This window comes from Dipodomys spectabilis, unplaced genomic scaffold (genome assembly GCF_019054845.1).
Source record: "Dipodomys spectabilis isolate Male_0828 unplaced genomic scaffold, ASM1905484v1 ptg000095l, whole genome shotgun sequence".
NCBI classification, from domain to species: domain Eukaryota; kingdom Metazoa; phylum Chordata; class Mammalia; order Rodentia; family Heteromyidae; genus Dipodomys; species Dipodomys spectabilis.
The window spans coordinates 43463924-43478808 of NW_024870772.1; the positions used below are offsets into that span (position 1 = coordinate 43463924).

The 14885-nt window shown below is 37.4% G+C and overlaps 1 long non-coding RNA gene across 1 annotated transcript in view; it reads right to left on the reverse strand.

The window, feature by feature from the left end:
• Positions 1-13189, reverse strand: part of LOC122112828 — a 28277-nt gene extending 15088 nt beyond the window's left edge. Inside the window, exons 1-2 of the long non-coding RNA XR_006148276.1 lie at positions 13109-13189; positions 7439-7530 (exon numbers count right to left, since the gene is read on the reverse strand). This is a non-coding gene — a long non-coding RNA (uncharacterized LOC122112828). The remainder of the gene's footprint in view (positions 1-7438; positions 7531-13108) is intronic.
• Between the last annotated feature and the right edge of the window lie 1696 nt (positions 13190-14885).

Genomic DNA, 14885 nt, shown 5'->3' on the forward strand with positions numbered 1-14885 from the left:
ATCCATGAGATTCTTATCTCCAATAAGCCACTGGAAACTAGAAGTGGTGCTGTGGCTCAAGCAGTAGAGCGCTAGCCTTGAGCTCAATTGCTCAAGGACAGCGCCCAAGCCCAGAGTTCAAGCCCCACGATGGACAAAAAAAAAAAAAGATTCAAAATTCACACACATACACAAAACAGGAAAATACTATGATGAATCTGCATATTCTAGTCCTGTACCCCAAATCCAACTCTACTGAATTCTAATATTCTTATCTTGCTTGCTTCACTTTCTAAAAAAAAAAAAAAAGAATTCAACATAAAGATCCACTCAAATCCCCATTCTACACTTTCTTAAAATGCAATCATAACGGTGCTGGGAAGGTGGCTCAGTGGTAGAGTGCTTGCCTTGCATGCCTGAGGCCATGGGTTCGATTCCTCAGCACCACATAAGCAAAAAGAAAAAAGCCGGAAGTGGCACTGTGGCTCAAGTGGTAGAGGGCTAGCTTTGAGCTGAAGAGCTGAGGGACAGCGCCCAGGCCTAGAGTTCAGGCCCCACAACCGGACCCAAAAAAAAAAAAAAAAAAAAAAAAATGCAATCATAACCTTGAATTTGTTATTTATTTCCTATACATGTTCTTATGCTGTTACTAAAAATGCAAATATTTAAGTCCATGGTATTGCCTCTAAACTTTATGGAAGTAGTTATACCAGCTACATCTTACTTTTATATTTTATATGTACATGTTGTACTATTTATAAACTTTCTGAGAAGTTTTTTGTTTACTGAACAGTTACTCATGATGATACATATCTCTCACTTTAATAGTGATGGAGTTCATTATGAAGGGATAAGATTGATCAAGATGCATTGTACTCATGTTGAATTGAAATCCCTTTGTACAGCTACTTAAAGATAATTTTCAAAAAAGTTCATCATAAGCTGTTACAATTTACCAATCTTGTATTACTTAACGTTTCTACTGCTTTCGACATAATACTAAAATAAACATAATGTTTTAACAACCATGTCAGTTGACCTATACACTTGTGCACGAAATGCCTAGGTTCCAGTCTACTTACTAGGAGCCCAAAAAAACTTTACTAGGATATTGCAAAATGTTCCCATGGGCTGTGTATGAAAACAATTCCTCTTTTTATATTTTTCAAAATTTGAATACATTTAAGAAAAATAGCTACTATCTAGATGAAATGTTAAAAAATTGCTTACGTGGTCTGTTTTCTTCTGTTTTCATCAAGTGAATGTTTAACATAAGTATACTAACATTTGGTCCAAGGTATTTCCACCAACACAAAATTCTGATATTTTTTTCTTATGTGATTGAAGAAATATGACGATTAGAATTGTTATAGATATGACAAGATTCATTATTAGGCACTAAACTTAGATTCAATAGGAAAAATGCAAGAGAGGTGAATGGTTTAATCTGAACAGTCCTGCCTTTCATTTTGGACAGCACATTTTAGAAAAAGAAAATAAAAAGGAAAAAAGAAAATATTTCTTGTTGTTGTTTGTCAGTCCTGGAGCTGGGGCTTGAACTCTGCCTGGGCACTGTCCCTGAGCTTCTTTTGCTCAAGGCTAGTACTCTACCACCTGAGCCACAGTGCTACTTCAGGCTTTTTTTGTGTATGTGGTACTGAGGAATTGAACCCAGGGCTTCATGCATGCTAGGCAAGCACTCTACCACTGAGCCACATTCCCAGACCAGAAAATCTTTCTTGTAGCTTGTAAAAATTTGCAAATGCCTCATCTCTAGACTCAGTTTCTGGTTTAGCAGTTCTGGAAAATACTTTATTTTATTCTGGTTCAATTAATCCATCAGACAGTCCTTAGTAATTAGTGGGAGTTAGAGGTATTTTCAAAAGAAAGGATTATGTGTTACTCACTTTTGGTTGAATATATAATAGAAATTAATGTTATCTGTTAAGCTATACCAATATATTAAAAATACTTTAGCAGTAAGCTGAAAAAACAACAACCAGCAACTCAATTTATGGTTAATATGCTTGAATTCACAATGCCAGAACAGGTTGTAGGTTCATTTATTATTTCAGATGAATAAGCACATACCATGAAAAGTTTTTTATATAACAATAGAGAAAAACTATTCTGAAGTCACATGGTTAGTAAAAAAAAAAAGTAGGGTGTGATTAGGAGTGTTACATTAAATTAAAAAAAATGATATTGCAACTGTTGGACTTAAAATTAGGACATTTGGCTTAATAGTAAAAAAAAAAAAAAAAAGTCACTTGCAGATTCTTACCAATAGTTTTACAAGTAAAAACTAATAGAAATCCAAAATTTATTCTCTTGTAACTGTAACCTACTGAAATTATACAGAAATAAGAGGAAAAGATAATATTTAGGTTATTTAAGTTTGTTCAAATTCAATATTCAACCCTTCTACGTTACTTGAAGTGAGTCTTATTTCCAAAAGATTTAGAATAACCTGACAGTTATCATTTTACAGGAGAACTGGCAATAGAATGAGAATTGTTTAATAGAAAGAAAAAGTAAGACTTTAAAGTTGGCCTAATTTACAACATACAAATCTTTATTGTTTTGACTATACAGTAAGACAAAGATAACATGGGCTCAGAATGTGATCCAAAAGTGAAAGAAATATTCTTGTATGGCCATAACCATTTCCCCCAAATTTGTGGTATCAGCAACTAATTATCAATTTTTTGCAGTCTCTTAGGTTAAAAGTTAAATATATGAAACACAGCATATACACTTGGAGACAGTTTTCCTTCTAATATGTGAAAATAAATGAATAAAAATTAAACCACTCAGACTAAAGTATCAGTTAAACTGTAAGTGTCTACTGTTATAGGAAAGAAGAAAATCTTTCTGTAAAAGAAGGTACTCTCCAAATTGAGTATGGGTATGCTGATTGATGCCACCTGGTCTGCAAAATCTAAGGAGTGCAGACTTCTTTGGCCACTATTCCTGCATATTGATGGTATTCTATAGAACTGACAAGCTGCAGTGATCTACCCCTGGTTCCCTGTTGTAAAGGACAAAAGTAAGGGCTGTGGTGGTGGTACTTACATCTTCACTGTTGCAGTAGCTACTTCTTAAGCAGCAACCTCAGTATAACATATACAGCAGAGGAAAAAAATGGTTCAGTCCTATTTATCTATCAAATCTACCTCTATTTTACAATAAAGTTATTTAATTTTTTTTAAATATAGTAGAGCTGGGTGCCTATGGCTCACGCCTGTAATCCTAGCTACTCAGGAGGCTGAGACCTGAGGATCACCATATGAAGCCAGCTCAGGCAGGAAAAGTCCTCGAGACTCTTATCGCTAATGAAAATACTAAAAAGCCAGATGTGGAACTGGGGTTTAAGTGGTAGAGTGCTAGCCTTGAGCACAGAAGCTCAGGGATAGCGCCAGGCCCTGAGTTAAAGCCCAGGACTGGCACCCCAAAAAAGAAAAAAAAAAGAAAGTAGAAAAAAGACAAATTTGGTGTTTTAGTTAGAAAGTTTCTCACTTGAGAGAGAGAAAAAAACAGATTATCTTTAATAATCTGGTTCAGTTCATAACATTCCAGGTAGTGTATTTTTTTCTTTTTAAATTTTTAGTTGTCATGAAGATGATATACAAAGGGGTTACAGTTACAAAAGTCAGGTAAAGAGTACATTTCTTTTTAGACAATATCACTCCTTCCTTCCCCTATTCTCTCCCAGTTCACCCCTCGACAATGTACTTTTTTAAGGAAAAAAAATGACATGTAATAATCTTTATCTTCTAAGTTTAGATTTTAACTTCTCAATGATCAAAATTCTCTAAAGAATTTTAACCAGTGGTCAGGTTAAATGCATGAAGAGTATTTTCAGGAAATATAGTGTTCAAACTCCAATCAAGAAATGAAATTACATTTTGCTTACAAAATGGCCTTGGCTCTCTACCAGGTACCACGTATCTAATCACCACCACATGCTGACTTCAGATACTATTTGCAAAGAAATAGGAGTTTAACCCATAATTTTTTGGTGGAGCTGAACAATCAAACCCAGGACCTTCTATATGACAAATACTTTACTACTGAGCCACACTTCCATATCTAGCTCAGTAAGACTTAACAAAAGTCTCAACTACTTAAAAAAATCCATTTGGAATTTACCTACTTTAAAAGTATATCATAGAGCTGAAAGCTTAGTAAGTTTATAGAATCAAATGATGAGTAACAGAAATACATTTTAAAGTTACCTTTAGAAAGAACACAATGCTACTTATATATCTAAAACCTTAAACTTAAATCAAATCATCTTTCAGCACCTTACACAATTTTTTTTAAGGTGCTAGTTATTGAACCCAGAGCCTGTAAATACTAGGCAAGAACTAGCAAGAGCTACACCTTTAGCTTTCCTTACACATTTTTTGATTCTGAAAAATACAAAACATCAAAAAAATGGGTACATTACAAAACAAAAACCAATCAAGCCACACACTAGGACTATATAGAAATTTAAGTACTTAATCATAAAAATTATTGACATTTTATAAAATGAAAAAGTACAAAATAGAATATTGTAAGTTGAGATATTATGTTACAAAAACACTCCAATATTTTGCCAAAATTTAAAAAGTAATTTTTCTGCTTAACAATTCAGTGAGTGTTAATAGTAAAAATATGTATTTCCAAGAATCACAGGGTAATTTTAAATATGTTTAAAGAAGAAAAAAAACCTCAAAACTGAATAATTGAAAAAATTTAAGCAATTACAATTAGTAATGTAATAGTAATATTTAATGTCAATGGATTAGTCTGTTTCAGAAATCACACTGGATATATAGTGTACTTTTTTCCTCTAAGTGATTCTAGTTATTATAATATGCAAAAACAACTCAAGTAAAATATGTTATGAAATATCTAAAGTGTGGTTTGTAGTGCTGAGAACAAAAATAATACTTAATAAAAAAACTTTCAGTATTGCTCCTGACAAATGCTGACCTGAAATTGTCAATTTTGATACTGGATCTTAGTTGAAGAAAAACAAGAGAAATAGATTACTACTTGCTAAAGAAAAACAATATACATACGTACAAAATCACTTCAATAAAGGTTTTAAGTGAATTATTTAACAAATCTTCATTAAATTCTAAAACTTCTATCAAAGAAAACTTGTTACTGCTGATAAACTGCCCAAAAATCTAAGTTGTACTTATAAACTAGTATTATACATCACAAAGTCATTTTAAGTTCCTTTATCCATAGATACATTATATTGTCTCTTTTAGTTTATTTGGATATTCCTTTTACCGCAAGGACAACTATCTTATTAAACATTAACAGTATAGTTCATTTTGAAGGCAATTAAGAATCCTCCTTCCCCCAAAAAAGTATTAACCTTGGTAAAGTATTTAATCAAAGATATAAATCACTGAAAACAATTTAAATAAATCTCTCCTCAAATTCTGACATAGGCTTAAATACATAATCAGATGAGCAAATTTATAAAGTCAAACTCTTCTCAAAGTATCTATTAATGGAGGAGACCCAATCACATATAACAGTAGAAATCTTTATTAACATACTTCCTAAGATAACACTACTAAATTATGTTAAAGCATCTCTGTGAAAAGTGATCAAATACAAGAAAACTGTTGCTGAAGATCTATATTGGTGTTTTAACATACTAAAATAGTAAGGGAAATTTATAAAAGTTTGTAAAGTCAGTACACATGACAGAAATGAGAATGCTGAATATTGTGTCCGAATGTTAAGTTCTGACACTTTCAAATATCACAGACCATAAAACTCTCTAAGAAACAATTCTATTGATTTATAACTGTATCTACAATATAAACATATATGCTATTTATCTTCTCACTTAACTAAGGCCTTGTCAAAGATACTTAGATTGAAAGTGATACATACAGTGAACTTGAATATTTCTCAGATACTCGTATTTTTCTATTTTCAACTTTTCAATACTCTTTAATCTGAAAAATACTGGTTTAACAAGGGGGGACTATAATTGTTTTCATCCAATACAAAAAATATTTTGAAGTTGAAGCTATGAAGACGTTCTGTATTTTGCCTCAAATAACCACCTTACAGGATGATGATACCAATATAAGTACCAAAAAACACCTTTCTGATTTCTATTAATATTAATACTGTTAATATATTCACATTTCTGGTTTATATAATACAAAATTCTAATTTTTACTATTTTGATAATGTATACCAACATCATCTTAATCATCTCAGAATTTAAAAAAAAATTTTACAATGTTTATCTAGTTGAAAGTAATCCTATGAACTTAATTACACTTTACTCACGACTGAATTACACTTTTCTTGTGAAAACAAATGTTTAGGGTTTCCTATTTCTTAATTTCTTAAAAGAAAGTTTTTATGTGATAATTCTCAAGAAGAAAATCATACAATATTATATTTTAACTCTCATTTTACTTAGCAAGTAAAGTGATTTTTAAAAAAGTAGAATACTTTAACATGAAATAACCAAATAAAACTTAGTGACTGTGTTCAATAAGTCCTCTTTACACACTATGCCATATTATCATTTAGAAAAAACTGCATTAACCAAAACTATGTGAAATGTCCAACCAAAACCTAAAAATCAAAACATGCTAGAAAAATGACAAAGTATTTAAGAGATTAAGACAATGAAAGTCCCTGGAAATTTAAGCATCCTACAAGTTTTTAAATTTGAAACTTGATATGAGCAGTATTTTAATCAGAGTATCTCTCAGATTAGTTATGTTTAAAATAGCAAGTTTTGCAGTTTCACCCAAATTGCCACTTTTGTTTAGAACATTACTTGGAATATTTTAAATTCTCTTATCTTTTAATCTTATCTAATTTTGTAGGCTCTACCTACTTTTCTACTTGTCAAATACCTTATCATCAAATTCCATTTGATATCCATTTCATAAGATGAAAGGTCCAGTAACATAATATGACATATTGAAATAATGTAGTGTAAAATTACCATATATACTTATTAGGGAATAAAACGAGTTGTATTTAATACATCACCATGAAATCCTCAACTAATATAAAAACAATCTAGAAATTTATTTATTTATTTATTTTTGGGGGATCCAGTTGTGGGGCTTGACTCTGGGCTTGAGTGCTGTCCCTCAGCTCTTCAGCTCAAGGCTAGCGCTCTACCACTTGAGACACAGCACCACTTCTGGCTTTTTTCTTTTTTGCTTATGTGGTGCTGAAGAATCGAACCCAGGCCTCATGCATGCAAGGCAAGCACTCTACCACTGAGCCACCTTCCCAGCCCAATCTAGAATTTTAATAAGCATGACACCCAGCTTTGGCCACTTCACAGCATGGGTTAATATTTATATACTGATTTAAATTCACCTAAAAGTTTCAGCATTACCAATTGTCAAGTTCAATTTCACTGCAATGATATACAATATGCTTTTAAAATTCATTAGTATACCTTAATCTCCTATCATGTTCCAATGCATTATAATGTTGAGTATTCAAAGTTAGGTTGTTTTCCAGAACTGGTTCTCTCTTAAAGGTCAAAACCTGCAATAAAAATGTCATGTATTATAGCATGAAGAAACTCAACAGATTTTTCTCTTGAAGTTCTATTTGACCACTAAACACAGAAGTCTTCAAAATGACCCCAATCTCAACAATGTTCAAAGAAGCCTAATATGAAAATAATGTTTTTAAAATAGAAATAACTTGATTAGGAACACCTGTGATATGCTTATCATCTGAAGCCTCTTCAAACAAATTGGATTAATATGTTTTGCTTTCATTTTTCTTTAGGGCATTTATTTTCAAAGCAGCATAGGTGACTGTGTATATGGAGATATGTAAGAGAGGACTGGTAGAGGGGGATTTTATAAGGAAAATATCAGAAATTCAACTTGTGCTTCTAAAGCTCCTAAAATCCACATAGCTTAAAAAATTACTTATGGGGTAGAGACAAAATTTACCTGTTTCCTCAAATTATTAAATGTATTACTGGTGACAGAAATTAGTATTGTTTTCCATTTTATAACCTTTTGCCAAGCCTGAGGCGATAATACTGACATTTTCATTATTTTAATATTCAATATTTTCAGATATTTTAATTTTACAGTTCTAAAGGTATTTCTTGAACTAAAATGTAAGTAGCAAATGGATCATTACTAGACTAAGTAGACTTTTAACGTTTTCAAGTAGTAGAGAAATGTAAGTAAATATATAAAAGTAGTTTTTCATTTGTTTTGCCTTCTAAATATGATTTACCAGTATTTAGTAATTTAATACTAAAATTACTAAATGTATCAATGTATTAAATGTGAACCATAATGCTCCTCAGTGAATTTCTACTTTCATGTAAGAATGGCTTAGGAAAATAAATGAAGATAAATTTCAAAAAGTCCCTTTATTCCTCTCTTGCCAAAAACTCGACTGGTGTGATAAAAATCACACCATCATACATCTCACCAACACCAATCCAAATGCCATGATATTTAAAAAAATTAGCTCCACACAGTATTCCTCAAAAGATCATCCATATGTGAGCAACCTGAAATTAAGGTACCTTAAATTTAAAAATTATGAAAACAGAAAACTAAATGCTAAGTTTCTAATATAAGCTTAAAAACATTAAGGAAACAAAAAATAATAAGAGCAACAAGAGGTATGAGTATAAAGACAAACATTAGACCAATTGTGTATGGTCTAAAAAAGTAGTATTAAAAACTTTCCAGTAATAAAACTCAAATATATTACAACTTATTATTTATACTTAAAAGCCACTGTCTTTCCAGTATAAACATTATTTATTGAAACATGATAGAATTAAACAAAAGTATATTGAACTCATAACTTAATAAGTATTAATAAATTCAAATATGTACAGTGAATAGCAATTTGAAACTTGTCTAAAAGGGAAATCCTTTGAACCATCTCTAATACAGGCAAGAAGAAAAGTTTTTTTTTTTGCATCAGAAAACAGTATTTTCAGGATTCATTTGTATGTACAATCAGATAATATATTAACACACATTAGTAATCTGATCTTCTAAACTCCATGTTACTACTTTATGACAATCACCACCTTTATTAATTTCTAATTATGTCACTTCTGAAAATTAAATGTTTAACTCATTCTCAACACTTATTTGAAATAGTTTTTTTTAATTACTGATATCTTTTGGCTTTCTGAGATTTGGAGTTACAAAATTTCAGCAAATCATAACTGGAAGTTCTCATTATGTACCAAAATTAGTTGCCAATCAGTTGATTCTAAATTTGCTCAACTAAAAGAAAAAGGACAAAACAAATGTATATTCTGACAATTCTTTTTAAGAATCGTGTACTCTAGTTATAATTGTACTTATGTTTCTTTTAAAAGGGGTCAAAAAGGAATCAATATAGAGACTGTCACTAAACAAAAGAAAAAAAAATGAACCAAGTTTAGGTGATTAAAAATTTTTAGAGGTAAATTTTGATGAAATTTTTCAAAACTAAATTTACAGCCTAATATTTGAAAGCTTATGTAACATAATATAATGTGAGAATTTTCTTTATTAGCCAAATCAATTGACCAATATTTCTTTTTTTTGACCAATATTTCTAGATTGGAAGTACTCTGTGACATTCTGAAGTTAGTATAAAAAAACGAAATAAAATGTATACAAGCTTTCCAAAAACAAAACCCTGTAATACAATACACAAGAAGCGAAGGATCCTGAATATGAAAAGTACTTTGAAATTTTTATCCTGACGTTTTTGATTAACATTAAAATTGATATTAAACTGATTAGAAAATGTTCAGTGATGTAGACATCTGAAGCTACATTTGGTATAACAGAAAGCAAATTGGTAACATTTTTTGAAAAGTCTCAAATTAGACTTTTCCTTGGGTTCTTAAAAATAGTATAATGGGCAAATAAACAAAAATTAATGCTACCAGAAGGACTATTTTCTCTTGCTCCCTCTCCCCCAACATATGTAAACCTAGGTTTATTTATATAGGTAAACTACAGTAATAACACAATTCTCCACCATTGTTTTCCTGAGATAATACTTTCCTGTAGTCCTTACAATAGAATGGAAATCATCATTAATTTCTATAAACATGAATAACTGAATATAAACAGCCGATAGCACTCATCTGCTGGAACTTATACCTACATGCTCATGAATCTAAAATTAAAATCTTCCTGTTACATAGCATCACAAAAAAATTTTGAATGCTGTAGTTTTTATTTAGGTACTACTGTGTTCTAAGCTTTAAGTGATGTATTAATAAAGGACCCAATCACTTTTTAAAAAGTTGATTATTAAATCAATTCTTCATCCTTAAAACAAATAAAATTCCATAAACCCAAGTACAAAAAAAGTGTTTATATGTCACCAGCCTGGTGAAATTTAAAGCCTTTTTCCACTCCTACACTATCCCACCAGTCACACAATTTAGATAGTAATTAAAATCAAAATCATCAGGAAGCAAAACTTATTAGTACTGGTACTTTAAGAATAATTACATTCAAAATAGAAATGAAACATCCTACAGTTTCAGAAAATGAAAATTTATAATCAACTTTTATGACAATTTCATGAAGTGATACAAAATAAACAACTTTAAAAAAAAGATAAGCAACATGGGCCCAGTAATCTCAATTACTGTTAGAGGAAATACAAAATATGATTTATAAACTCAGCTATATCACTTATTAATATGAATTATACTTAGGGTCCTACAGAGATTTTTAAGTCATATTTTCATTTGAGTATTTTCTAACGATTGATACTTCACAATCTGAAAATACAGTGTTTCAAATTCCTACTATTCATAAAAGGACATGTTATCAAATAAAAATCTTTTCAAAAGCATCTACAGCTGTTCAATAGTGGGAAACCACACCTGATTATTATAATGAAATGACAAATTTATTATTAGAAATATACTGCCGGCTGTCTCTCAAGCATCATTAAACCAAAATCAATTGAAAACCAAGCACATAAAAGACACCCATACTACTGTGTACTTTTTTTATAACGGATTTGTCAAAGAAATGCTATATATAACATATACGCACCTGCACACTTACCTGTTGTATTATTTAAATTAACAACATAAATGACTTGTAAAAATTTAAGTTCACTGCAATAGCTGGATTTGCAAAACAAACATTTTAAAATTAGATGTGTTGTGCAAAGTATTAAAATAGATATGGATTTTATGGAAAATATCATTTAACATTAAAAAAGTTAAATTTTTTCATCAAAATAAACAAATGTTCAAAAATCTGCATTCAACAAATACTTGAATATTTAGATGAAAAATTTTCATGGAAGGGGGGAAAAAAATCAACAACCGTGAATCCTTCACTGAGTTTTTAGCCAAAAAGAACAGAAATAAAATTTTGTGAAAATAGCTTCTTCAGTTTTACTTTTACTATACATCGCGAACCACCCAAAAGTCCTTTTTGGGAGGGGTGGGAAACCTTACTAGACACCAAATTAAAAAAAAAAAATTAAAAAAAACCCTCTGTCTTAATGTGTTGTTACTATTTCCGTAGTTCTCTTTTAACAGCATAATTTCTCGGTAGGTCGAAATTGTCTAGCGTTGAACATTCACCCCCCCCCCACCCAGTCCCGCTTCCTCGCAGCCAATCAGGGGGTAAGAAATCCGCTGTTTTGGGAGCTCCGTTACACAAAATATGAAAGACATCACTTTGCGCTCTCCTATTTTTCCCCAAGAAATATTTTGAAATGAGGGCGGGCTAGAAAATACATGAAATCAAATGTTCTATCAACTCCGGAGGGAAGCCCCGCGGGCTGGCAAGGCCGTCCTGTAAGAGAACCAGCCTGTCACGGAGGAAGTTACTCCTCTTTCCAAATAATAGCTGCGGCAGAAAGTGATCTTCAGAGGATCCGCCAGCCCGAGCCGCGCGCCGCGCGCGCCCCCGCGTCCCCCCGGGCGAAGGGTTCAACGCAGCGCCTTCGGGGTGGAATTGTCACAAAGGCTATTATCTGCAGAGTATTGCCTGAAGTACAGGCCGAGGCTGGCTCACTTTATTTAAGAGTGGTCTACAAAGACTTGGTAAGAACCCACAGCTAAGGGGGTGGGGTGGGCGAAAAACCCCACAACAAATTAACCAACTGCGCCTCGGTGTCAAAAGCGTTCCAAGAAGAAAAGGTGTGTGTGTGGGGGGGGGGGGGGGTTGCACGACTCTACCATCGTGGTAAGGAAAACATGGATACACTTTCACCGAGTGGTTTTCCTTGAGACGTTTCAAGGAGTGAAGACGGGAGAGAGAGAGAGTTGGGAGTGCGGCTCGCTCGGGGAGGGAAGCGGCCGGGAGGAGGAAAGCGCCAGCGCCGCCGCTCCCGGTTTCCTCTCATCCCCCCCAACCCCCTTTCTCCTCGAAGCAGGACGGCGCGGGGCGAGCCAGTGCCAGGCATCCCGGAGCCAGCCCGGAGCCAAAGCCCAGCATCTCCCTGGCAGCCCGCGGCAAGCTCCGACGCCGGCTTCCGAGGCGCGGCCCCGACTACGCGCAGCGCGCGGGGCACAGGGGCCGGGCGGCCCGACGCTTCCCCGGGACACCTCGCGCTGCGGCGTCCCTAGACCATCAGGTGGATGGTGGGATGGACGGGACGGGACAGGGGCGGGCAGGGCCGTCGACCCGGTGCCACCCGTCATTCCGGGTCCGGAATCCTCCCTTCGACAGAACTTTCTGATCCCGAGAGGAGCCAGGAACACGGCGGGCACCGGCGGCTCGGGCCGGCCGTGTGTGCGCGGTGGTGAGGGTGGGGTGCGCATCTCCTGTCAGGGGGCGGCGAGTGGAGACCCGAGCGCGCCCGGGCCCGACGCCGCGCCGTGCGGCGTCGCCCCCACTGACAGATCCGCTGGGCGGCGGCTGCGCGGCCGCGTCCCGCTCAAACTGCAGCTCCCCTCCCCCGCCCCCGCGCCCCCGCCGCCGCCGCCGCCGCCCGCCCCGCCGCCCGCGCGCGCGGAGGCCCCCGCCGCCCCAGCCCCGACGCCTGCGGACTGCGGCCGGGAAGCGCGGGCGAACCCAGCGCCCGCTCCCCCGGCACCCCTCGGTGCCCGCCGGTCCCGCCGCCGCAGCCTCCCGAGTCTCCGCTCTGCTCTTACCGACGGCACCGACTCGGAAGTTCCGCGGACTGCACTTTGCTCTGAGTTATTTTTGGTGATTTTTTTAAAAGTGATTCCCCCCCCCCCCCCCCCCCCCCCCCGCGGAGTCCTGGTGGCGCAGCACTCGCGGACAGGTTATCCCGTCTCTCCCGCTAGATTGATGAGATCGGGCATCACTCGAAAATGGCGCCGAAAGCGCTGGGGCTCCTCATTCAAATTCGTTAGAGCCAACCCCGCCGCCCCGGGGCATGCCGGGAACGCGGGCTTCGTTTCCCTCCCCCGCCCCCCCCCCCGCAGCTGTCAATAGCACTTCTGAGCCCGCCTCCTCCTGCTGCCCTGACATTTTTACGCACGCGCACACCTCTCTCCGCTTCCACGCCTTGCACATGCGCAGAACTATGGAGGTGCGCCTCTCTCTCCGGGTGTGTTCCGCGCGGACCTCCTCTGGCGTGCGTGCGACGCCTTTGTGGAGGTGGAGAGCCCTTACGCACTGTGGGTCGGGGGGTCCACTGATAGCAGTGGGGCGGAGGACGTTTGCTTCACTGTCTGATATAAGTTAGAGTGAAGTTTAGGCGAAAAGAAAAGTGTCCTATTAAACGCCCGACGACGGAATGTGCCTCCGCGAGCATGTGTGTGGAGACGCACGAATTTAAAACAGCCCGCGAGTGTAGCGCTCGGGCAGGCAGTTGGCCGCTTTACTGGAGCGATGACACTGTAGCCTCGGAACAACTCTGCGAGGTAGGAACTGTTATTCTCGGTTTGAAGACCAGAAAGCCAGGCCCAGAGAGGTTAAGTAATTTGCCTGTGGCAGCACAGGTATCCAACCCGCGGACGCATCCCCCTCTGGTCAGCGTCGGCGCGCAGCGAGGCCCAGCGGGCTCTTCCCCTCCCCCCCCCCCCCCCCCGAGGTGAGGCTCCCCGCGTCCGCGTCCGGACCTCTGCTGGGACCCAGCTCGACACCGGGGCTCACGCCTGTGATCCTGGCTACTCAGGAGGCTGACCTGAGGATTGAGGTTCGAAGCCAGCCAGGGCAGGAAAGTCTGTGAGTCTCTCAGAGCAATAAACTTCCCCTCCCCCCCGGAAGTGGAGCTGTGCCTTAAGTGATAGCGCGCTAGCCTTGAGCAATAAAGTTGAGGGACGGCGCCCGCACTCCCGAGTTCAAGCCCAGGAGCAGCACGCACGCACGCACGTCCGGGGCCCTCCCCTACCAGAGCCGCCAGTTGGGTGCTTTCAGCAAATCTGGTTTCTTTTACCGTGGGGCTCCTACACTTTCTGCTTGCTCTGTGTTGGAGCTAGGAACCAGCAGTGTGGGTGTCACTGGAGTGCCTTAAAAAGACGAAGTAAATTACAGTGCCCAGTAAAGATGGGTTTCGGTTGTGCGAAGCTCGGAAAAAGTAAACGCAGCTGCTACCGTACCTGCGACTGTAGGAGACACGCTTCCCCGGTTAGGCTTGCTTATTGCTCGCAGCCCCTCCATGAAGTGCCACCTCATTTCACAGCTGGCGACACCTGAGGCCCAGATTGAGGTTTTTGGCCCCAAATGTTGACAGCTGGTAGGTAAACACCAGACACACCCAAACGTGTCTGCCTCAGAAAGTTGGACGTGATGGTATGACAATAAATGAGGAGAAAGTCGTCAATATTTTAGCATTTTTCTTTAAAAATCTTTTAACAATTCATTTGCTTGGAGACATCCTTCTACCAGTAGGCTAGTTATTGTAAAATTAAAACAAAAAAATCCCCCAAACACTCAGCAGTGCATTGGAAGACTCATACC